Genomic DNA, 14,708 nt, shown 5'->3' on the forward strand with positions numbered 1-14,708 from the left:
GGCCATTTCACATGGTTCAACCTCATACCTAGGGGAAATGAGTGTCTACATTAACTGGTAATCTATAAATACATTATTTCATCATGTGAGCTCAGTGCTTATCAAGTCGTCTTATTTTGCCCACAAGAAATTCCAAGTTAAAATGACCCCCACATATCCTAAGTAGGCAGACTGCCCAGGCTCTGCCGGGCCCTGGGTGATTAGGATCATTTTTCATGAACGGCTGGAGCAGGACCTCTTGAGGTGGGAGTGTGCTCGCCCCTCCTTTCATTGCTACGGGGAAGTTTTCTTACTCTTCCAAAAATGCCCTACTTCATTCACTTTAGTCAGTTTGGTTGTTTTGAAAGCAGCTTTTTTTTTTTTTTAAAGATTTTATTTATTTATTTGAGAGAGAGAGAATGAGAGAGAGCACATGAGAGTGGGGAGGGTCAGAGGGAGAAGCAGACTCCCTGCCGAGCAGGGAGCCCGATGCGGGACTCGATCCCGGGACTCCAGGATCATGACCTGAGCGGAAGGCAGTCACTTAACCAACTGAGCCACCCAGGCGCCCTGAAAGCAGCTTTTAAGTGCAAATGTTTCAAAGAGAAATCCTCCAGCGAATTACTATCAGATAATAGCACCTTTGTTTGCTGGCAGAGTGAAAGGCTGTGATGTCCTCAGACAGAAAAGAGAGAAGTTTTGACGAAGAGGAGTGGTGTGTTAGAGGTCTGGGGCTTCAGAAGTACTAGGCAGTGGTCAGTTTGAGGATGCTGTGTACTGCTGTGATCGAAGATTCGGAGTCACTGGATGGAAGAAGGGATAGAGAAAGGGAACTGGAGTGATGTTGGAGGTAAGTTCAGCTTGGCAGTTTTGCACAGGGCTGATTTTACAATGACTGTGGTTTCCACAGAAGGAGAACTTATTTTCTGTCTCTTCTGTACCTGCTGATTCTGAAAATCTCCTATGTGTTCTAAAAAATGTTTGTGAAGTGTGGTGTACACATCCTAAATAGCTAAAATGGCATCTACTTCTAACTCCAAGAAAATAAAAGAGCTGTGTGGAAAGAGGGAAAGTATCTGGCAAGGAGTGGTTAGAAAGGTAAATAATTATTGGCCACATTTCCTGTGTTTTCCTGATTTCATATATTCTCTCCTGTTGACCTCAGATTGTGCTCTTATTGCCCGCTACTCAGCTTTTCCTTTTATCGCTCCAAAATCAATACATATGAATGATATTGGGACCTCTTAATGTTTGAGTGCTCAGTCCTTGACATCTTTTATTCCTCTATTTTTGTTCCCATGGGAATCTCATTAAGTCTCATGGCTTTAAATATAAACTATTAACTTACGAGTCTCAAGTTTATATATCCGTTTCAGATTTCTCACCTTTATCTCCTGACTGGAATATCCAACATGGGTGTCTATCTCCATTGTCAAGTAGCCACGTCAAATGCAACACAAACTGCATTTCTAACTTTCCACTAGGCTGTTGCCTTCCCCTTTTCAGAAGATGGCAATTCCATCTTTCTGGTTGCTCAGAAAAAAACCCCAAAAATCTTGGAAAATATACTTGTAATCTTCTTTTTTTTCTCATACTCCACATCTAATTTGTCAAAATGTCATTGATGTCACCTTGAAAATACATCCAGAGTTATATTGAGACAGTATAATCTGTTTTCTGTGTTCCTGCAGTGTGCTCCTATCTGGTCTCCAGTTCTTTCCACCCATTCCCAGAACCCCAGCCAGAATGGTAAAACCCCTTCTCTCCCTAGTGCAGTGCTCACTATGGCACTCAGCATGAAAGCTGAAGTTCTCACAATGGCCCCAAGGCCCTGTGGCCAGCTCTACCTCACTCACCTCCATGATCTCTCATAACTCATCCTTTCCTCGTCATCCTTCTTTCGCTCCACTCTAGCCATATGGCTTTCCTGACGTTCCATGATCAGGATGGACATAATCCTAGCCTAGGGTCTTCCTGCTGGCTGTTCTCTCTGCCCCCAGATATACACATGGGTGACTTCCTCACTTCAAGTTATTGCTAAAATTTCATCTTTTCAATGAATCCTAGTCTGGCTACTTTGAAGAAAGTTGTAACTCTTCTCCCTGTCCTGACTCTACAGATCTACCCAGCTTTACTCTTTTCCATAATATGTGCCACCTCCAATATGATATACTAATATATTACATGCCATGTAATTTACCTCTTTATATATTTAAGCTTTTGTAATCTGTCTCTTGTCATTAGAATATAAGCACTGTAAGGATGAGGAGGTTCTTTGTTTCTTTCACTGATGCACCTAAAATAAGACTGGCACATCACATCGTACATGCTCAAAAAATATTTGTTGACTGATTATTATTATTTATTATATGGAGGTGAGTTATTTAATATACATCTGAATAGAATCATCATATAATTTGTATGAAACTCATTGAATACTTTCTTTTGGAATTAGATATAAGTAAAGAAAACAATGACATATATATGTTGTCCAGTGGGAAACTTCAAAAGGAAAATGATATATGCTACCTTCAACTGGAGTTTAAAACTTGAACTGTAATTGGAATTCTGACCCCTTTAATGGTGGATGGACTAGGTAATTTGGACCAACACTCCTGTTGACATTAACTGAAAAAGCTTGACAAAATATTTAAAAATCTTCTAAAATCACCTAAGAACTGACAAAAGAGTAAAGAATTACCTTGCCAAGACCTGCGAGAAGACAGTAATACAGAACACGTGCCTGGCATTTGGGATCACTTTTGCATGGTAGGGAACATTTGCCAACCCAGAACGGGTGGCTGAAGGGATGAGCACTGTTTGTGAAAGCCTCAGAGAACAGGGGGTACCTAAACTAGAGTTCAGTGATACCAAGAGTGAAGGGTCCATGGGAACACCGATTGTGGATGGAGCACCAAAAGTCTGCACCCTAGCAGTGAGACATAAAGCAACTCTTAACATGGATTCCAGGCAGCCTTCCAGTTATCCATGGGCCCCAAAACTTCCAACCTTGAAGTCTGATCAAATGGAGCCTAGATTGCCAGTGCAACCTGAGCTCCTAGCAGAAGCAAATGAAAGTCTTCTCTTAGAGGAGGACAAAGGTCATTCTCAGCCTCAAATTATAACTCTAAGGTTCCCCCCCCCCACTATGATGTCCACTACACTGTTAAAGATAAGAAAGAGAGACAAGAAAACATGACTGAGAATAGAACACTGAAACAGATCCATGGGACATCTGCAGGGTAGAATTACCAGAGGCAGACCAACATAAACCATGTTTATTATGCTTAGGGAGAGAAAACTCAGTCTTAAATATTTCATGAACAAACTGGAAACTATAAAAAGTGATTATTTTCAAATTTGAAAGAGAGTGAACTAGAAATTCTAAAATTGTCAAACTGGAAGTGTTTTTCTCCCCCACTATTATTCTCTAACAATGAGATATTCTCTATTGAAATGATGCAGTGCTGGTGAATATTTCTATTTTATTTTCACTTTTTCTACTTATGCTTTTATCTAACCTTGGATTTTTCCAGCTTATCAAGTTTAAGGTGAGATATAAAGCAATTGTTCAATAGGATTATATTTTCATTCTCAGTGTTACATTTTTCATTCTCAATGCTCCTTTGTGACAGTTTAGTGATAGTTGTTTAGGATACTTATGTTTTGTTTTTGGTTTTAGAACTGTTCTGCAGTTGCTCCTTTTATATGTAGATGTAAGAGGATTTTTATTTTTGCCTTTTCTTATTGCAGTATTTCCTGTTAGATAACCAAATTTAAACATCCATGAGCCCTACACATAGTACTTTTGGAACAAGGTTTTCTTCTTACATTTTCTCCTTTGATAATTGGTTAACTTAGCTATGAGAATTTCAAGAATAACAGGATTGTAGAGTGAGAAGAGGAGCTGAGGCCAAAATTTAAGCCCCTTACTCCTCATTTTAGAGAATCCTGTGGCTTTGGAGATGCTGAACATTCCAGACTGGTCTAATTGTTGATAACAGACTGACAGCTGACTCATGTTACTGATATCAGAAGGCTCAACAAAGCAATTCTCTTGTCCTTTGAAGGCATTTGTTTTACTGTGGTATTGGTTATTACATTTTCAGAGAGTTTTATAACCCTGAGATTGCATATTTGAAAGAGACTGTACTGGAAGAAGACACACCAGATGGCATAAAGGGGGAAAAAGCCAATCTAATCTAAAATGTGGTAATAAATGAATTTTTATTTAATTAGTATGCTAATGATTAATAGGAAAGTCAATACAACTGACACCAAAGATATATTAGACATGTATTATAATAAACACTCTGATTTGTGCTGCTATAGTCTGTCAGATTGACATATCCCTGCTTATGTTTTATGTGACACAGGAGTAAAGAAAGAAAAGTTATCTATTGTCGCCAGACATACACTGAATGGTAGCTTTATTTGAACAATTCCCATCCTTCCTTCCCGAGGAGCAGCATTGTAGTCGCCAAGTGTCCTGAAGGATCTGATAGAACAGCAAGAATTTCCAGGTAGAGCCAGTGATTGAGCCAGGTGAGTGGCACCTTTGTGGTTGTAGGTGTTGTGTATGTTTGCAGATCACATTCCCAACCAGTGGCTGAGGCTTAAAGAGCAGAGTCATGCTCCCAGCGGAGAGGGATTTGAAACAAAATAAATCAGAGTTTCAGGGGTCCAGATGAGTGGGCTGGGATTCAGATGAGGGTGCCTGCTTACAGTGGGAGGAAGAGGGAGCCTAAGGGCAAATCAGAAAGGCAGAAGCACAGTCACACAGATGAGAAAAACACACCTGGGGCTTCCAGGGGGAGCTTCCACCAGAGGTCTCCAAGCTGGGAACATTCAGCCTGGGGGCTGTGCACATGATCCATGGGAGCAAAGAAGAGAAACACTAGCACTGTCATGTTTATTTTCACCTCATTCTTTAAAACATTACACTTCTATGTATGTCTTATGATGTATATAATATAGTACTACAATAGAACGTGTGTGTAATTTACATGTAAATAGAGGCACATATATAGGGATGCATGCTCAGTCATTTTTGCTAGTGGGGTGTTACCATCTCTGCCTAGGTACAGGGCGATTAGTCCACTGGCTAATCCAGCTTTGTACAGGGTTGGCTTAAAAAACCCAGTGGGACTGAACATACAGGTGACAGGGCTGCTCAGTCATTACTAAGAGGTCAGCAGAACAAGGACTGGCAAACTCTGAGAATTGTGTGCAGGTTTATTGACGTAGGCCCGCCTGTCCTTCCTTTTCTCCCTCCTCCTTCCCTCCTTTCCTCCTTTCTCCCTTTCCTCACTCCCTTCCTCCTTCTTTTTACAAGTACTTGGTCCTGACAGGATCTAGTTCTTCAATTCTTTACCTTTCTTTTTTTAAAGATTACTTATTTATTTATTTATTTGAAAATTGAGAGAGTGAGCATGAGCAGCGGGGAAGGGGCAGAGGGAGAAGCAGACTCTTCTCCGGCTGAGCAGGGAGCTCGATGCGGGACTTGATCCCAGGACCCTGGGATCATGACCTGAGCCAAAGGCAGATGATTGACTGACTGAGCCACCCAGGAGCCCTATTTCTTTACTTTTCTATAAGAATTTTAACAACTAGCAAAATATCATTTATACACTTGGTAGTATGATCTTTTATTCTTTTGGATTTTAGCAGCTTATCAGAAATACACAAAGCTCTTTAGATGTCTTTTCTTTCAGAAAGTGCATTTTAATCTTTTTCTAGATTATTAGCACAAAATAAATAGTCACATTGTAATTATCCTAAAAAAACTCACAATGACCATTTTTCCAGTTTTATTAAGAAAAAATTGACATACATCACTGGATAAATTTTAGGCATACAGCATGATGGTTTGATTTACATATGTCATGAAACGATGGCCTCAGTAGGTTCAGCTAACATCCATCTTCTCATACAGATACAATAAAAAGAAAAGAAAGAAAAAAAGAAAATATTTTCTTGTGATGAAAACTCAGGATTTACTCTTTAATAACTTTCCTGTGTATCATGCAGCAGTGGTAATTATAGTCATCATGCTGTACATTACACCCCTAATAGTTACTTACCTTATAAGTGGAAGTTTGTACCTTTTGACCATACTTCCTCCAATTCCCTTTCTACCCTCCACCTCTGGTAACCACAAGTCTTTTTCCATGATTTTTTTTTTTAAGATTCCACATATAAGTGAGGTCATATAGTATTTGTCTTCCTCTGTCTGTCTTATTTCACCTAGTATAAGGCCTTCAGGGTCCATCCATGTTGTTGCAAATAGTAGAATTTCCTTGCTTTTTATGGCTGAATAATGTTCCACTAGTTATATACTACATCTTCTTTATCCATTCGTGCATTGATGGACACTTAGGTTGTTTCCATGTCTCGGCTATTGTAAATAATCCTGCTATGAACGTGGGGGTGCAGGTATCTTATCCAGTTAGTGTTTTCATTTCCTTTGGATATATTCTCAGAAGTAGAATTGCAGGATCATATGGTAGTTCTATTTTTAGTTATTTGAGGATCCTCCATACTGTTTTCCATACTGGCTGCATGAATTTACATCCCACCGACAGTGCACAAGTGTCCCCTTTTCTCCACATCCTTAGCAGAATTTTTCCTCTCTTTTTGATCTTGGCCATTTTAACAGGCATGGGGTGATACCTCATTGTGGTTTTATTTTATATCTCTAATGAGTAGAGATGTTGAGCATCTTTTCATGCACTTGTTGGCCTTTCATGTATTGTCTGGAAAAATGTCTATTCCAGTCTTTTGCCCATTTTTAAACTGGGTTATTTGTTTTTGTTTTTCTGCCATTGAGTTGTATGAATTTTTTAAATTGTTTTTCATGCATTATTTTATTTATTTATTTTTTAAATTTTATTTTATTATGTTATGTTAGTCACCATACAATACATCATTAGTTTTGATGTCGTGATCCAGTATGAATTTTAACCTATTTTGGGTATTAGCATCTTATCAGATATACAGTTTGCAAATATTTTTTCTATTCTATAGGTTATCTTTTCATTTTGTTGATGGTTTCTTTTACTGTTCAGAGCTTTTTAGTTGGATGTAGTCCCATTTTTGTTGTTGTTGTTGTTGTTGCTTGTGCTTTAGGTGTCATATCCAAAAATCATTACCAAGACCCATGTCAAAGAGATTTGTTCCTATGTTTTCTTTTAGGTGTTTCATGGTTCCGGTCTTATATGTAAGTCTTTAATCCATTTCAAGTTAATTTTTGTGAGTGGTGTAAGCTTTGGGTCCAGTTTCTTTACATGTGAATATCCCGTTATCTCCGCCACATATTTTGAAACAACTGTCTTTTCTCCATTGAATATTTTGGCTCCCTTGTCAAATATTAGTTGACTATATGCTTGGCTTTATTTCTAGGCTCTCAGTTTGGTTTCATTGGTTTATTTGTTTTTATGTAAGTACAATGCTGTTTTGAGAACTATAGCTTTATAGTATAGCTTGAAATCTGGAAGTGTGATGCCTCCTGCTTTGTTCTTCTTTCTCAGAATTGCTTTGGCTTTTCAGGGTCTTTTGTGGTTTCATATACATTTTAAGAGTTTTTTTTTTAAACTTCTGTAAAAAATGTCGTTGAAATCTTGATGGGATGGCATTAAATCTGTAGATGGCTTTTGGCAGTATTGACATTTCAACAGTATTAATATTTCTCATCCATGAACACAGGATACCTCTCCATTTATTTGTGTCTTCTTTGATTTTTTTTTTTTAATCAACGCCTTGTAGTTTTCAGAATAGAGATCTTTCACCTTTTAAGTTAAACTTATTCCTAAGTATTTTATTGTTTTTGATGCTCTGTAAGTGGGATTGATGTCTTTATTTCTTTATCAGAAAATTTGTCATTAGTGACAATGACTATTTTTAACTTATTGTTATTTTAACCATTGTTACAACTGCCAGTCTAATTTAGACTTTTATACCTTGAGCGCCGAGCCAGCAACTTTTATCTTTTCTTTATCTAGCTTTAAGTCTGGTGTGTGCAATCTAGATAATGAAATAACACCATTCTGGCAATCAGAGACTGGAACTTCAGGATGGAGACTGGGTAAGGCTCAGGGAGATAAAATTAGCCTTTATTTACAGTACATGAGAAAAAACAAGTCGGTCAGAATATAGCAACACTGTGTCATGCTACATTCTGAGTACCTCTTACAGGCTAGGCACTGAGCCAGCTGCTGCAGAAGTTGAGGGGGAAGATACAGGGCAATGTAAGGTATGTTACTAGAGCTAAAGAAGTTTATAATGTGGTTAACCATGCATATATATAAGTGTGGATAAACCATACACATATATAAAGGTAAGTAACAGTTATAAGTGCCAAATATGTATTACAGACAATAAGACTTTAAGAGCTCAGGAGAAACATAAGGTTTTACTTTCCCTTTTGTTTTCTTCCTTTAATCTCCCTGCACTTTTTCAAATCTGTTCATATTTGCTTAGATGATTTGATGTGGATGATTATAATGCTTATACAAAACGACAGGTAAATTTAACTATAGACAAACCTAATTACTGTATTTGGTTCCTTTCATCCATCCATTCAATCTTCCATCATCCATCCATCATCCAACATTTATAAAATCCTTATTATGTACCAGGCAACATGCTAAGTGGTAGAATTACAAAGTGCATTACAAAGGATACAAAGGTATCCTCAATTCATATTTGCTGATGAGAAGTCTACTTTGACCATAAATGAATGACTCTGGGATACTAATAAATGATAGATTCAGCTCGAGGATCATGTTCATTCATTCATTCACTCACTGACTTATGCATACATAAAGTGTTTATTCTTATATACCAGGCACCATGTTCAGTGATGGGGATTTAGTTTTAAAAAGGCAAAACGTGGACCAAGCCTGTACAGTAAAACTGGTTCTAGTTTTCATAGTTCTTTTTTTTTTTTTTTTAATTTTTTTATTCTTATGTTAATCCCCTTACATTACAACATTAGTTTTAGATGAAGTGTTCCATGATTCATTGTTTGTGCACAACACCCAGTGCTCCATGCAGAATGTGCCCTCCTAAATACCCACCACCAGGCTAACCCATCCTCCCACCCCCCTCCCCTCTAGAACCCTGTTTGTTTTTCAGAGTCCATCGTCTCTCATGGTTCGTCTACCCCTCCGATTTCCCCCGCTTCATTCTTCCCCTCCCGCTACCTTCTTCTTCTTCTTCTTTTTTTTTTTTTCTTAACATATATTGCATTATTTGTTTCAGAGGTACAGATCTGAGATTCAACAGTCTTGCACAATTCACAGCGCTTACCAGAGCACATACACTCCCCAGTGTCTATCACCCAGTCCCCCCATCCCTCCCACCCCACCCCCCACTCCAACAACACTCAGTTTCCTGCGATTAAGAATTCCTCATATCAGTGAGATCATATGATACATGTCTTTCTCTGTTTGACTTATTTCACTCAACATAATACCCTCCAGTTCCATCCACGTCGTTGCAAATGGCAAGATCTCATTCCTTTTGATGGCTGCATAATATTCCATTGTATATATATACCACATCTTCTTTATCCATTCATCTGTCGATGGACATCTTGGCTCTTTCCACAGTTTGGCTATTGTGGACATTGCTGCTATAAACATCGGGGTGCACGTAGCCCTTCGGATCCCTACTTTTGTATCTTTGGGGTAAATACCCAGTAGTGCAATTGCTGGATCATATGGTAGCTCTATTTTCAACTTTTTGAGGAACCTCCATACAGTTTTCCAGAGTGGCTGCACCAGCTTGCATTCCCACCAACAGTGTAGGAGGGTTCCCCTTTCTCCGCATCCCCGCCAACATCTGTCGTTTCCTGACTTGTTAATTTTAGCCATTCTGACTGGTGTGAGGTGATATCTCATTGAGGTTTTGATTTGGATTTCCCTGATGCCGAGCGATATTGAGCACTTTTTCATGTGTCTGTTGGCCATTTGGATGTCTTCTTTGGAAAAATGTCTGTTCATGTCTTCTGCCCATTTCTTAATTGGATTCTTTGTTCTTTGGGTGTTGAGTTTGATGAGTTCTTTATAGATTTTGGATACTAGCCCTTTATCTGATATGTCATTTGCAAATATCTTCTCCCATTCTGTCGGTTGTCTTTTGGTTCTGTTAACTGTTTCCTTTGCTTTGCAAAAGCTTCTTATCTTGATGAAGTCCCAATAGTTCATTTTTGCCCTTGCTTCCCTTGCCTTTGGCGATGTTTCTAGGAAGAAGTTGCTTCGGCTGAGGTCAAAGAGGTTGTTGCCTGTGTTCTCCTTTAGGATTTTGATGGACTCCTGTCTCACATTGAGGTCTTTCAACCATTTGGAGTCTATTTTTGTGTGTGGTGTAAGGAAGTGGTCCAGTTTCATTCTTCTGCATGTGTCTATCCAATTTTCCCAACACCATTTGTTGAAGAGACTGTCTTTGTTCCATTGGACATTCTTTCCCGCTCTGTCGAAGATTAGTTGACCATAGAGTTGAGGGTCCATTTCTGGGCTCTCTATTCTGTTCCATTGATCGATGTGTCTGTTTTTGTGCCAGTACCATGCTGTCTTGATGATGACAGCTTTGTAATAGAGCTTGAAGTCCGGAATTGTGATGCCACCGGCTTTGCTTTTCTTTTTCAATATTCCTCTGGCTATGCGGGGTCTTTTCTGGTTCCATACAAATTTTAGGATTATTTGTTCCATTTCTTTGAAAAAAGTGGATGGTATTTTGATGGGGATTGCATTGAATGTGTAGATTGCTCTAGGTAGCATTGACATCTTCACAATATTTGTTCTTCCAATCCATGAGCATGGAACGTTTTTCCATTTCTTTGTGTCTTCCTCAATTTCTTTCATGAGTATTTTATAGTTTTCTGAGTACAGATCCTTTGTCTCTTTGGTTAGATTTATTCCTAGGTATCTTATGGTTTTGGGTGCAATTGTAAATGGGATCGACTCCTTAATTTCTCTTTCTTCTGTCTTGTTGTTGGTGTATAGGAATGCCACTGACTTCTGTGCATTGATTTTATATCCTGCCACTTTACTGAATTCCTGTATGAGTTCTAGCAGTTTTGGGGTGGAGTCTTTTGGGTTTTCCACATAAAGTATCATATCATCTGCAAAGAGTGAGAGTTTGACTTCTTCTTTGCCAATTTGGATGCCTTTGATTTCTTTTTGTTGTCTGATTGCTGTGGCTAGGACTTCCAATACTATGTTGAATAGCAGTGGTGATAGTGGACATCCCTGCCGCGTTCCTGACCTTAGGGGGAAAGCTCTCAGTTTTTCCCCATTGAGAATAATATTTGCTGTAGGTTTTTCATAGATGGCTTTTATGATATTGAGGTATGTACCCTCTATCCCTATACTCTGAAGAGTTTTGATCAAGAAAGGATGCTGTACTTTGTCAAAAGCTTTTTCGGCATCTATCGAGAGGATCATATGATTCTTGTTCTTTCCTTTGTTAATGTACTGTATCACATTGATTGATTTGCGGATGTTGAACCAACCTTGCAGCCCAGGGATAAATCCCACTTGGTCATGGTGAATAATCCTTTTAATGTACTGTTGGATCCTATTGGCTAGTATTTTGGTGAGAATTTTTGCATCCATGTTCATCAGGGATATTGGTCTGTAATTCTCCTTTTTGATGGGGTCTTTGTCTGGTTTGGGGATCAAGGTAATGCTGGCCTCATAAAATGAGTTTGGAAGTTTTCCTTCCGTTTCAATTTTTTGGAACAGTTTCAGAAGAATAGGTATTAATTCTTCTTGAAAGGTTTGGTAGAATTCCCCTGGGAAGCCATCTGGCCCTGGGCTTTTGTTTTTTGGGAGATTTTTGATGACTGCTTCGATTTCCTTAGTGGTTATAGGTCTGTTCAGGTTTTCTATTTCATCCTGGTTCAGTTTGGGTAGTTGATACATCTCTAGGAATGCATCCATCTCTTCCAGGTTATCTAATTTGCTGGCATAGAGTTGCTCATAATATGTTCTTATAATTGTTTGTATTTCTTTGGTGTTGGTTGTGATCTCTCCTCTTTCATTCATGATTTTGTTGATTTGGGTCATTTCTCTTCTCTTTTTGATAAGTCTGGCCAGGGGTTTATCAATCTTGTTAATTCTTTCAAAGAACCAGCTCCTAGTTTCGTTGATCTGTTCTACTGTTCTTTTAGTTTCTATTTCATTGATTTCTGCTCTGATCTTTATGATTTCTCTTCTCCTGCTGGGTTTAGGCTTTATTTGCTGTTCTTTCTCCAGCTCCTTTAGGTGTAGGGTTAGGTTGTGTACTTGAGACCTTTCTTGTTTCTTGAGAAAGGCTTGTATTGCTATATACTTTCCTCTTAGGACTGCCTTTGCTGCATCCCAAAGATTTTGAACAGTTGTGTTTTCATTTTCATTAGTTTCCATGTATTTTTTTAATTCTTCTTTAATTTCCTGGTTGACCCATTCATTCTTCAGTAGGATGCTCTTTAGCCTCCATGTATTTGAGTTCTTTCCGACTTTCCTCTTGGGATTGAGTTCTAGTTTCAAAGCATTGTGGTCTGAAAATAGGCAGGGAATGATCCCAATCTTTTGGTACCGGTTGAGACCTGATTTATGACCTAGGATGTGGTCGATTCTGGAGAATGTTCCATGGGCAGTAGAGAAGAATGTGTATTCCGTTGCTTTGGGGTGGAATGTTCTGAATATGTCTGTGAAGTCCATTTGGTCCAGTGTGTCATTTAAAGTCTTTATTTCCTTGTTGATCTTTTGCTTAGATGATCTGTCCATTTCAGTGAGGGGGATGTTAAAGTCCCCCACTATTATTGTATTGTTGTTGATGTGTTTCTTTGCTTTTGTTATTAATTGCCTTATATAATTGGCTGCTCCCATGTTAGGGGCATAGATATTTACAATTGTTAGATCTTCTTGTTGGATAGATCCTTTAAGTATGATATAGTGTCCTTCCTCATCTCTTATTACAGTCTTTGGTTTAAAATCTAATTTGTCTGATATAAGGATTGCCACCCCAGCTTTCTTTTGGTGTCCATTAGCATGGTAAATGGTTTTCCACCCCCTCACTTTCAATCTGGGGGTGTCTTTGGGTCTAAAATGAGTCTCTTGCAGACAGCATATCGATGGATCTTGTTTTTTAATCCAGTCTGTTAGCCTGTGTCTTTTGATTGGGGCATTTAGCCCATTTACATTCAAGGTAACTATTGAAAGATAGGAATTTAGTGCCATTGTATTGCCTGTAAGGTGACTGTTACCATATATTGTCTGTGTTCCTTTCTGGTCTATGTTGCTTTTAGGGTCTCTCTTTGCTTAGAGGACCCCTTTCAAGATTTCCTGTAGGGCTGGTTTTGTGTTTGCAAATTCCTTTAGTTTTTTTTTGTCCTGGAAACTTTTTATCTCTCCTTCAATTTTCAATGACAGCCTAGCTGGATAGAGTATTCTTGGCTGCATATTTTTCTCATTTAGTGCTCTGAATATATCCTGCCAGTCCTTTCTGGCCTGCCAGGTCTCTGTGGATAGGTCTGTTGCCAATCTAATGTTTCTACCATTGTAGGTTACATATCTCTTCTCCCGAGCTGCTTTCAGGATTTTCTCTTTGTCTGTGAGACTTGTAAGTTTTACTATTAGATGTCGGGGAGTTGACCTATTTTTATTGATTTTGAGAGGGGTTCTCTGTGCTTCCTGGATTTTCATGCCTGTTTCTTTCCCCAAATTAGGGAAGTTCTCTGCTATAATTTGCTCCATTATACCTTCTGCCCCCCTCTCTCTTTCTTCTTCTTCTGGGATCCCAATTATTCTAATGTTGTTTCGTCTTATGGTATCACTTATCTCTCGAATTCTGCCCTCATGATCCAGTAGTTGTTTATCTCTCTTTTTCTCAGCTTCTTTATTTTCCAGCATTTCATCTTCTATATTACTGATTCTCTCTTCTGCCTCATTTATTCTAGCAGTTAGTGCCCCCATTTTTGATTGCACCTCATTAATAGCCTTTTTGATTTCTACTTGGTTGGATTTTAGCTCTTTTACTTCTCCAGAAAGAGTTTCTCTAATAACTTCCATATTTTTTTCAAGCCCAGCTAGTATCTTTAAAGTGATGATTCTGAACTCTAGATCTGACATCGTACTAATGTCCGTATTGAGTAGGTCCCTGGCAGTCGGTACTGCCTCTTGTTCTTTTTGTTGAGGTGATTTTTTCCGTCTCGTCATTTTGTGCAGAGGAGAATAGATTAATGAGAGAACAAAATGCTAGCAGAGTAACCATGTCCCCAGAAAATATACTCTAAACAAATCAGAAAAGACCTGAAGCAGTGGGATAAGAAGGGGAAAGAGAGAAAAAAAAAAAAGAAAAAAAAAGAAAAAGATAAAGATAAAAACAACAACAAACAAAACAAAAGAACAACAACAAAAGAAAAACCAGAATGTGATCAAATATGATCTATATGGTATATAGATCAGTGCCACACACTAGATTTGGGGTGTGTTTTGGTCTTTTAGAAGAAAGTGTCTCCCAAAATTTTAAAGAAAGAAAAACTTATATATGTACAAAAATAAGGGTTGATATGATGAAGGGATGGAAAATGACTGTAAAAATGGAAATTATAAAAAATTTTATAAAAGGAATTGATAAGAAGTTGTTTGAAAAAAGAAAGAGGATTTAAAAAAAGAAAAAAGAAAAAGAAAAAAAAAAGGGAGAGGATGTGATCAGGCAGGGGAATAGAGAACACCATATAC

The 14,708-nt window shown here is 38.3% G+C and overlaps 1 long non-coding RNA gene across 3 annotated transcripts in view; it reads left to right on the plus strand.

The window, feature by feature from the left end:
* The window catches only part of LOC123859026 (uncharacterized), an 87,848-nt gene that overhangs the window by 53,973 nt on the left and 19,167 nt on the right, over window positions 1-14,708 (plus strand). The window contains exons 1-2 of one of the 3 annotated variants that reach the window (XR_010410683.1): window positions 641-829; window positions 4,356-4,524. This is a non-coding gene — a long non-coding RNA (uncharacterized LOC123859026). Of the gene's footprint in view, window positions 1-640; window positions 830-2,458; window positions 2,576-4,355; window positions 4,525-14,708 lie in introns of those variants that run through there. The other 2 variants (XR_010410682.1, XR_010410681.1) reach the window with 2 other exon arrangements.

Source organism: Mirounga angustirostris, unplaced genomic scaffold (genome assembly GCF_029215605.1).
Source record: "Mirounga angustirostris isolate CCGP_5_RB_7025 unplaced genomic scaffold, mMirAng1.0.hap1 SCAF_4, whole genome shotgun sequence".
In the NCBI taxonomy this organism is placed as follows: domain Eukaryota; kingdom Metazoa; phylum Chordata; class Mammalia; order Carnivora; family Phocidae; genus Mirounga; species Mirounga angustirostris.